At 47.4% G+C, this 10,111-nt stretch overlaps 1 pseudogene; it reads right to left on the reverse strand.

Moving 5' to 3' along the window:
- Positions 1–250: 250 nt before the first annotated feature.
- On the reverse strand, positions 251–1,111 carry LOC148113417 (uncharacterized; annotated as a pseudogene).
- Positions 1,112–10,111: the final 9,000 nt, after the last annotated feature.

Below are 10,111 nucleotides of genomic sequence, written 5' to 3' on the forward strand. Positions count from 1 at the left end.
AATAAATAAAGAATATTCATTGTGAGATTTATTTATTTATTTATTTATTTATTTATTTATTTATTTATTTATTTATTTAATTATTATTTAAATTTGTATACCGCCCTTCTCCCGAAGGACTCAGGGCGGTGAACAGCTAAAATTAAAATACATACAATATAAAATTTAAAATAATTTAAAAGCAGAATTAAATCGAATTGACTTCCCAAAAAATTAAAACCCATTACCCTTAAAATAACTCATTAAAATTTTAAGCCAGCCCAGCTTGCTGAAATAGGAAGGTCTTCAAAGCTCGACGGAAGGTCCGGAGGTCCGGGATTAGTCATATTCCTGGGGGTACCTCATTCCAGAGGGCGGGTGCCCCCACAGAGAAGGCTCTCCCCCTGGGGGTCATCAGTTGACATTGCTTGACCGACAGCACCCTAAGGAGGCCCCCTCTGTGGGACCGAGTTGGCCGGTGAGAGGTTATCGGTGGCAGTAGGTGGTCTCGTAAATAACCGGGCCCTAAGCCATGGAGCGCTTTAAAGGTGAGAACCAATACCTTGAAGCGCACCCGGAAGACCACCGGAAGCCAGTGCAGCTCACGCAGGTAAGGTGTCACATGGGAGCGCCATGTCGCCCCCATAATTACCCACGCGGCCGCATTCTGGACCAGCTGGAGCTTCCGAGTGCTCCTCAAGGGGAGCCCCATGTAGAGAGCATTGCAGTAGTCAAGGCGAGAGGTGATGAAGGCATGAGTGACGGTGCATAGGGAGTCCTGACCCAGTAAGGGATGCAATTGGCATATCAGGCGAACCTGATAAAAAGCCCCCCTGGCCACGGCCGTCATATGCTCTTCTAAAGACAGCCGTGCATCCAGGAGGACACCCAAGTTGCGAGCCCTCTCCGTGGGGGCCAATGACTCGCCCCCAATAGCCAGAGATGGCACCAACTAGCTATATCGGGACACCGGCATCCACAGCCACTCGGTCTTGGAAGGGTTGAGTCGAAGTCTGTTCCTCCCCATCCAGACCCGCACGGCCTCCAGGCACCAGAACATCACTTCAAGGGCATCGTTGGGGTGGTCTGGGGTGGAGATGTACAGCTGAGTATCATCAGCGTATAGATGGCATCACACCCCAAATTCACAGATGATCTCGCCCAGTGGCTTCACATAAATGTTGAACAGGAGAGGCGAGAGGACCGACCCTTGCGGCACCCCACAAACAAGGTGCCTCGAGGTCGACCTCTGCCCCCAGCCAACACGGACTGCGACCGGTCGGAGAGATAAGAGGAGAACCACCGTAGAACGGTGCCTCCCACTCCCAACCCCTCCAGCCGGCGCAGCATGATACCATGATCGATGGTATCAAAAGCCGCTGAGAGATCTAATAGGACCAGGACAGAGGAACATCCCCTGTCCTGAGCCCTCCAGAGATCATCGACCAACGCGACCAATGCCGTTTCCGTGTTGTACCCAGGCCTGAAGCCGGACTGGAACGGATCCAGATAGACAGCTTCATCCAGGTATTGTGGGAGCTGTCGCGCAACCACACTCTCGACAACCTTCACCACAAAGCGAAGATTGGAGACAGGACGGTAGTTTGCCAAAACAGCTGGATCCAGAGAGGGCTTCTTGAGGAGGGGCCTCACCACCGCCTCTTTCAAGGCAGGAGGTAAGACACCCTCACTCAGAGAAGCGTTAATAATCCTCTGGAGCCAGCCTCGTGTAACCTCCCGGGTAGCCAGCACCAGCCAGGAGGGACACGGGTCCAATAAACATGTGGTTGCGTTCAATCTCCCCAGCATCCTGTCAACGTCTCGGGAGTCACAGGATTGAACTCCTCCCAGATGACATTCTCAAGACCCGCCTCAGACACATCGCCTGAACCCACCCAGTCAGAGTCCAAGCCATCCCGAATCTGAGCAATTTTATTGTGCAGATAATACGCAAAATCCTCAGCACGCCCTTGCAAGGGGTCTTCCCACGCTCCCAGATGGAGAAGGGAGCGGGTCACCCTAAACAAGGTGGCTGGGCGATTATCTGTCGACGCGATAAGAGCAGAGAAGTAGTTACACTTCGCCGCTTTTATCGCCACTAAGTAGGTCTTGATATAAGACCTCACTAGTGCTCGGTCAGATCCAGAATGACTAGTCCTCCAACTACTCTCTAGCCGTCTTTTCTGGTGCTTCATCTCCCTCAGCTCCTTGGAGAACCAAGGAGCTGGGCCAATTTGGCGTTGGGTCAGAGGTCGCAAAGGCACGACCCGATCTAAAGCACCAGTGGCTGCCCTATCCCAGGCGGCCACCAGGTCTTCCGTCGAGTCATGAGCCAGAGTCTCAGGAAATGGCCCAAGCTCCATTTGGAACCTATCAGGATCCATCAGGCGCCTGGGGCGGAACCACCTAGTCGGTTCCGCCTCCCTGCGGCATGGTGTGGCGGTCAGAAAGTCAAGTCTAAGGAGAGAATGGTCTGACCATGACAGGGGTTCAATGACTATATCCCCTGTATCTAGACCATTCGACCACTGACCAGAGATAAAAACCAAGTCCAGAGTGTGTCCTCCTATATGAGTAGGGCCATGAATTAACTGGGTCAGGTCCATGGCTGTCATGGAAGCCATGAACTCCTGAGCCACCTCAGACGTCTCACCGATGGACGGCAGGTTGAAATCCCCCATGACCATAAGCCTGGGGGTCTCAACCGTCACCCTGGCTATGACGCTGAGGAGCTCGGGCACGGCCGCTGCCACGCAGCAGGGAGCCAGGTACACAATCAGCAAGCCCACCTGCATCCCATGGCCCCACTTCACAAGGAGAGACTCACATCCGGCAATCTGAGGTACAGTGGCCTCCCTAGGATCGAGACCTTCCTTTACAATAACCGCCACTCCTCCACCCCTACCCTGAGCCCTCAGCTGATGAAATGCACGGAAACCCAGTGGGCACATCTCAACGAGGGGGACTCCTCCCTCCTGGCCCAACCAGGTCTCTGTAATACCCACCAGGTCTGCTCCCCCCACCTGAATTAGCTCGCAAATGAGGGGGGCTTTATTAACCACGGACCTGGCGTTGCACAACATCAGCCTAAGACCAGGGCTCTGAGACTCTGGACAACCCAGGGAACGAGATGAGCATTGGGGACCGGAGCACATCACCGCTTGAAGACAGCGGGCACGTGCCCCCACAACACGATGTGGCCCCCTGCTCCCACCATATCTGCCCCTCCCACCGATAATCCTGATGCAATCGCCCTCCTCCATACCAACACTAACCCCCTCCACTCCCTGCTCCGCACCTCCTCGGACACAATCCCGTGCCGGGCCTGGCTCCCCCCCCAAAACACCCTCCTTCCCCCTAAAACCCCTTAAAAGATTACATAATGACAATTTAAAAAAAACCCTCAACCCCCTCTTTGCTACGTGCCACCTCTCGGGGTTCCAAAGCCCGTCATCGAGGTAGGCCCTCGATAACGTAGAGGGCCAATCCTGCGAGAGGGGGGAGTCTCACAGAACAAGAAGCTCAGCTGCCGAGTACATTTTGCTACCAGAGGATAAGTGGCCATGCCCAATGGCCCTAGCCTCTCTTTTAGGATCCCTTGCTTTGCATAGTGGATGGGACAGCACAAATGCATTGATGTTATTGTGATAGTAATGATAGGTTATAATTATCATCATTATTAGTTCAAAGTACTTACATCTCCAATTAATATTGTCTCTGCCAATAGCTTATCATTTTAGAAAGCAAAACTCAGAAAAGGAATTAAGTGAGAAGATAAATACATGAGAATAATAGTTAAATGTCTCAAAAAGCTGGGGAAAGTAAAGAATCTTAGAAATAATGACATAAGAGCATACAAGATCTTGGAAGACATTTGTGGGGAGAGGAAGTTATGCAAGCACTGCTCAATCTTGCATTCCTTGTATAGATCACAGAAGCATATTCTAAGCAGAATTGGACAATTCGCCGTAGCCAACTTGCCATGGCCAACTCAATGAGGGACAACTTGCCATGAGACAATTCAACAATTCAATTTAATTATTTAAATTGTATTTAAATATTTAAATTGTATTTAAATTATAATTTTTAAATTATTTTAATTTTAGTCATTTACACTTTATTTTGTCCCTCCTTTGGTGTCCTTTCTTTAATGATTCTATTCCACTATTTCTTTGATATTAGTGTAATTCTTGTTCTGCAGTGAGTTGGCCATGGCGAGTTGGCAACAACAATTTGACTGTGGCAAGTTGGCCATGGTAAATTGGCTGTGGCAAGTTGACATAGACCCTATTCTAAATGCGTTTAACTAAGTTCATTTAGCAGAGACCCACAATTTGGCATTTTTAAAAAAATATGTGATTCATAGTCTCTATGTTTTTCTAGTCCAAGAATTGACAATGTTCTGCCCTCCAGAGATTTTAGATTTCAACATATACCATCCCCTCATCCTTGGTAATGGTGGCTGGGGCTGATGAAAGTTGAAATACAGATAAATTGAAAGGTTGTCATGTTGCCAATTAATCCTTTCTCAATTTTTAATAAGGCATAACTAGACTTTTTTTTTAAAAAAATTATTTATTTGCCGCCCTTCTCCGGAGACTCAGGGCGGCTTACAATGCATTAAGCAATAGCCTTCATACTTTTGTATATTTATACAAAGTCAGCTTATTGCCCCCACAAACTGGGTCCTCAATTTACCTATCTTAGAAAAGATGGAAGGCTGAGTCAACCTTGAGCCTGGTGAGATTCAAACTTACAGTAATTGCAGACAGCTGGTGTTAATCACAATGCTATCAGTCTGCTGAGCCACCAGGCCCGTATATCTATAGGCCCGTAGATATAACTAGCATTTTCTTTTCCTGTCTAACACTTTATGTATATTTCTTTTAAAAATCCCTTCTGTTTTACTGAGCACCAGACACCTTTAAGAATTGTGGAGAATTCTAAAATTCATATATTTTGTGATTATGAATTTGCCTGATAAAGATATTTGTGATGGAATGTGCATCCAGAGAAGGAGTGGGAAGGGAGTCTTGGCAAGGGCACCAGGGTTTCCCAGGGAGAAGGCAGTACATTCTAGGGAGAAATCCAAAACAAGAGATTGTGCAGTACTAAACTGGATGGGGAAGGAAAGAAGAGATTCAGGGTAATTACAGTCTAGAACAGGGGTGTCAAACTCAATTTCATTGAGGGCCACATCAGAGTTGTGTTTGACCTCGGAGGCAGGGGTGGGTGTGGCCAGGATGGGCATGGCCAGCTTGACATCACTTGTGTCGGGGCATCTGTGATAGCCCAAGAGCTCTGCCAGTGAAAAGGGATCCTGAGCTCTGTTTTCAGCCGCAACAGCCTCCTACTACCTTCTGCCAGTGAAAACAGAGCTTGAGCGGGCTGTGCAGCCCCCTGAGCTCCATTTTCGCTGACAGAGGGCAGCAGGAGGCCATCATGGCTGAAAACGGAGCCTAAGAGGGCCACACACAGCCCTCCCGAGCTCCGTTTTCGCTGGCAGAGGCACCGCTGGCTGGTCCTTTGCTGTTTCTAGGGTGGCTCCGTGGGCCAGATCTAAGCACCCCATGGGCCAGATTCAGCCCCCGGGCCTTGAGTTTGACAGCTCTGGTCTAGAACCTCTCAGGGTGCAGCTAATAAGTTAGAAACTTATAGTTTTATTCTTGCAGGATTCTGCCTATTAGGTATAAGCAAATAAAGAGTTGGACTCTGTGATTTCTCTGTGTTGTCTTTGCCAATATTGCTGAGATGTAGGATGTAGTATATCTTTTTTTACTGCTTGTACAGCTAACTGTTTTATATAGTTATGCTTTTGTATAAATACTGTATATTTAATTCTAAATTTAAAGAATGAAGAATTAATTGAGAATAATAAAAATCACAAGTATCTATAGAAAAATAAGAGAGTTTTCCAATTAGCATCAACTTGATTTGTTTCACAAACAAATATTTCTTGAAATTCTTTTCAATTGGTAGCCATATACATAAAAATGTCCTCAGTTACCACTCCCTTCATCTCTGAAATAGTGACACTCACAAGTGTAATGTTAATAAAAGCCTAAAGACATCTTATAAACCTTGCACTCTGATCCTAAACATGCTACTTTCAAATAAACCTGCAATTCCACTGTAATGACCTTGAAATTCTGGTTCTAGATTAGATTTGCACATATTTAGTATGCATATTCATTGAAGCATTTTATCATGACCCAACATGTCCCAGATGCCCAAAATTAATCCAACTAAATAATAACTCTTCTGAGATTTATGGATTAAGTTTTCTTTAATTTTATGTAGTAAATACATTTTCATTAATGTACTTTAGAAGTATTCAATATAAATTAATATTTGCTTTATTAAAAGCAACAATTCTATGCCCATTTAATTGCAAATAAGTTCAACTTATTTCAGGAAAACTTCCTTCTAAGTAGATACGTGCAAATATTTGCAGTAAAATGAATTGATAGACAAGATCAGACTGTTTTTTTTACAAAAATTCTTTGTGGAGGAAGATGTTACTGCAATTGATGTCAAACATTGAAAATAAAAGGGTAGGCTTAAACCAGCAGTGCCTCTGCCAGTGAAAATGGAGCTCCATTTTTGGCTGCGACGGCCTCCTGCAGCCCTCTGCCAGCTTGGTGGCGTGGCTTGGTGGTCATGTGATTGGGTGGCGTGGCTAGGTGGGCATGTGACTGGGTGGGCATGACTAGGTGGTCACTATCCTAGTTCCCCCTATGAGGATTCCTGCATCTGGACCTTTTGCAATCCCCCAAACTATCAAGGGAAACCAGATTCCATACAGCTCTGAACCCTTAAGGCAAATGAAATACAAGTGGTCCTCGCGTAATGGCCGGTTGCTTAGCAAGTGATCAAATTTACGACTGATCTCCCCAGAGCTACTTGACCTGTTTCTGGAGTTTTGACAGCCATGCACACACAGAGACACATTTATGACCAGTTACAACATCCCACACAGTCATGTGACTGAGGTTTTCTATGTTTTTTGCCAGTTTCCAACAATTCCTTCTGGTTTCCATTTAAAAATCCCCATTGGGGAAAATGGACTTGTTTAACAACCACAGTGTTCGCTTAATGACCACAAGATTCACTTTATGACCATGTTGTTTGCCTAACTCAGGGGTCTGCAAACGTAAACACTCAAAGAGCCATTTTTCTATTTTCTTTTAAACAGGTATCTCTCTCTGTCTCTCTCTTTTCTCCCTCTCCTCTCTTTTTCCCTCTCTCATCTCTTTCTCCCTCTCTCTCTGTGTCATCTCCTCTCTCTTTTTCTCTCATTTCTCTCTTATCTCTTTCTCTCTCTTTCTCCCTATCTCTCTCTCATCTCTCATTTCTTTCTCTTTCTTTCTCCCTCTCTGTTTCTCATCTCTCCCTCTCTCTCTTTCTCTCATCTCCTCTCTCTCATCTCTCTCTCATCTCTTTCTCTGTGTGTGGGTGTGGGTGTTGTCTTTCTCTTTCCCCACTCACTCTGTGTCTCTTGTCTCTCTTTCCCTTCCCTCTCTCTTCTCTCTCTTTCCCTCCCCCCTCTCTCTGTGTTTGTCTCTCTTTCCCTTCCCCCTCTCTTCTCTCTCTCTTTTCCTCCCTCCCTCTCTCTCTGTCCATGGGGGAGGAGGAACCTCTGAACTAGTGCTGGGTGGTGGGAATCTGATGTCTGGAGGCCGACGAGCCAGGTACTGAAGACCAGATGGGGGCAATCCTGTAATCTCCCCAAAAATAACAAATGTCTTGTCGCTTGCGAGCGCTTCTGGTGAGGAGGAAGAGAAGCACGGTGGGAGGAGGCTTGGCCGGTGTCAGAGTGGCAGTGAGTGCTTTGCAACTCCTAAGGGGGGTCGAGCCTCCCAGCTCACAACATCTTCACCTGAGGGCATCGCTGGCAGCCACTTCCTGCATCAGGAGGTCCGTGCTCTTCTCACTGCTGCTCGGCCACCTCAATGTGCGGAGGCAGGAGGAAGTGGTTTCTGTTACAAGGGTTATGTCTGCAGTCTTGGCAGGATTAGTTTGAGATGTATTCCCTGACTCTTGAGGAGCTGCCTTCAGCTGCGTCTGTAAAGTATTACATCCTGTCATATGTAGATATATACCTGTAATGATGGCTTGTTGGGGGTTCTTCTTCTATTTATAATTAAACTTGCTTGAAACATGGTGTCAGAAGTCTGAATCCATGTCTTCTGGATACATTTGAAGCATACTCCGAAAAGCTAAGCAGTGGAAGTATGGCAGCTGCTAACAGTATACCTCTGCCTGAGCTTATGAGGGTGAGTGGAGATTGCGGCAGCAATTGGAATAAGTTCAGGGCAAAGTTCAAAGATTATGCCTTAGCTATAGGCTTGGAAGAGAAGTCGGCAGCAGTTCAAGCTGCCACATTAAGGAGATTGATGGGCAGTGAATGCCTCCATATCTACAGACACAACTTAACCCTTTCTGTGGAGCAAGAAAGAGATACCTGTTATGTATGTATCTATTTTGTGTGGGAAATTCAAATGTACAGTGAATTCTGATTGGTTCTTGGTTGCCCCTGAAAAGTATATAAAGAGGGCTGCTGCCTGTGTTCCTTTGCTGAAGTCTCACCCTGAATTAAAGAGCTGTTGTTACTAGCCTGCTTGTGCCTCTCGTTATTCCCGTGCTACAACATTGACGATGAGGATGGGATAGAAGCCACAAGAGGTGATTCAAAAAGAGCTTGGAGTTTCAGCCAGGGTGACTAGCGAATACGGAGACACGGCATGTCTGCCTACGTTCCGCCAAAACCCTTCGACCCGTCCCGAGAGAAGTGGGGATTGTATCTGACCAGGTTCGAATGCTCCCTGGAAACGAGCGAAATGCAAGGGCTCTCAGCGAACAGAAAAAGGGCTCTGTTCTTAAGCCACTGCGGGCCAGACGTATTCGAGATGGCTGAGTCCCTCTGCGAGCCAACCCCAGTCCAGACGGTTCCCTGGGACGTCCTTCAGGCCAACCTGAAAGCCCACTATGCTCCGGTCCCATCCAAATTTGTACAGCGCTATGAACTCCAGCAACGAGTGCAAAAAGAAGGGGAGCTGGTCAGCGCTTATGTGGCCGCACTTCGAAAAGCCGCAACGCATTGTGACTACAGAGACTTAGATGACGCATTGCTTGAACAACTGATTTGTGGGGTTCAAGATACCCGGTTAAAAAGTCGTCTTCTAGCCAAGCCCGACCTAATGCTAGCCGGCGTGCTAGATGAAGCCCGAGCACACGAGGCATCAACAAAAGCTTTGGAAGCACTGCAGTGACCCAGCCCAAGCAAAGACGGGCTGAAAACAGCCCCCGTCCACAGAGAAGAGGTGCGAGCCAGTACAGAGGAAGAGTCGGACAAGGACGTCTTCCATGCAGAAAAGAAATTGAACGAACATAGCCGCCGCCACGAGAACTGCCCTAGCTGTAGCAGGGATCACGAGAGACAATCGTGTAAATACAGAGAAGCCATTTGCAGGCGTTGCGACAGGAAGGGCCACCTAGCACAAGTTTGCAGAGCTCAATTTCCGCGTAGTCGAAAGCCACATGACTACCACGACCAACCAGAATCGGCTCGTTCAAAACAGCCAATCAAAGATGATGGCGCGAGAAAACGGCGTGAACCTCAAAAGCGGGAGACCTACAGCACGAGAATCAGCCAAGCCAGCACAACCGACGATGAGAAAGTCTACATGAAAATAGAAATCGATGGCAAGCCGTGCGAAATGGAAATCGACACGGGGTCTACGTTATCGATCATGTCCTGGTCAATAGTTAAGACATTTCTGCCCAAGCTTCAGAAGAACCAGCTGCCCCGCCAGAAAATCCGCCTACTTGACTCCAGGGAAACCGAGTTCCCGTTGAAGGCGTGGGCACGTTCCGGGTCACCTACAGCGAGTTCCAGAAAGAGCTGCCTCTGACCGTCGTTAGCAAGCCTCTACCAAGTTTATTGGGCATGAAATGATTCCGGGCCCTCGGCATGGGCTTCACGGGCATCCACAGCATCAGCGGATCATCACTTAAAGAAACCCTGCTCCACGAGTTTCGGGACATTTTCGAAGACACTCTAGGCAAGTACGTGGGGACCCCTATATCCTTTAATTTAGACCCCAACGTAGCACCAATCAGACTGAAAGCA

The sequence above is a fragment of the Pantherophis guttatus genome, chromosome 5 (genome assembly GCF_059756535.1).
Source record: "Pantherophis guttatus breed Tessera chromosome 5, ASM5975653v1, whole genome shotgun sequence".
NCBI lineage: Eukaryota > Metazoa > Chordata > Lepidosauria > Squamata > Colubridae > Pantherophis > Pantherophis guttatus.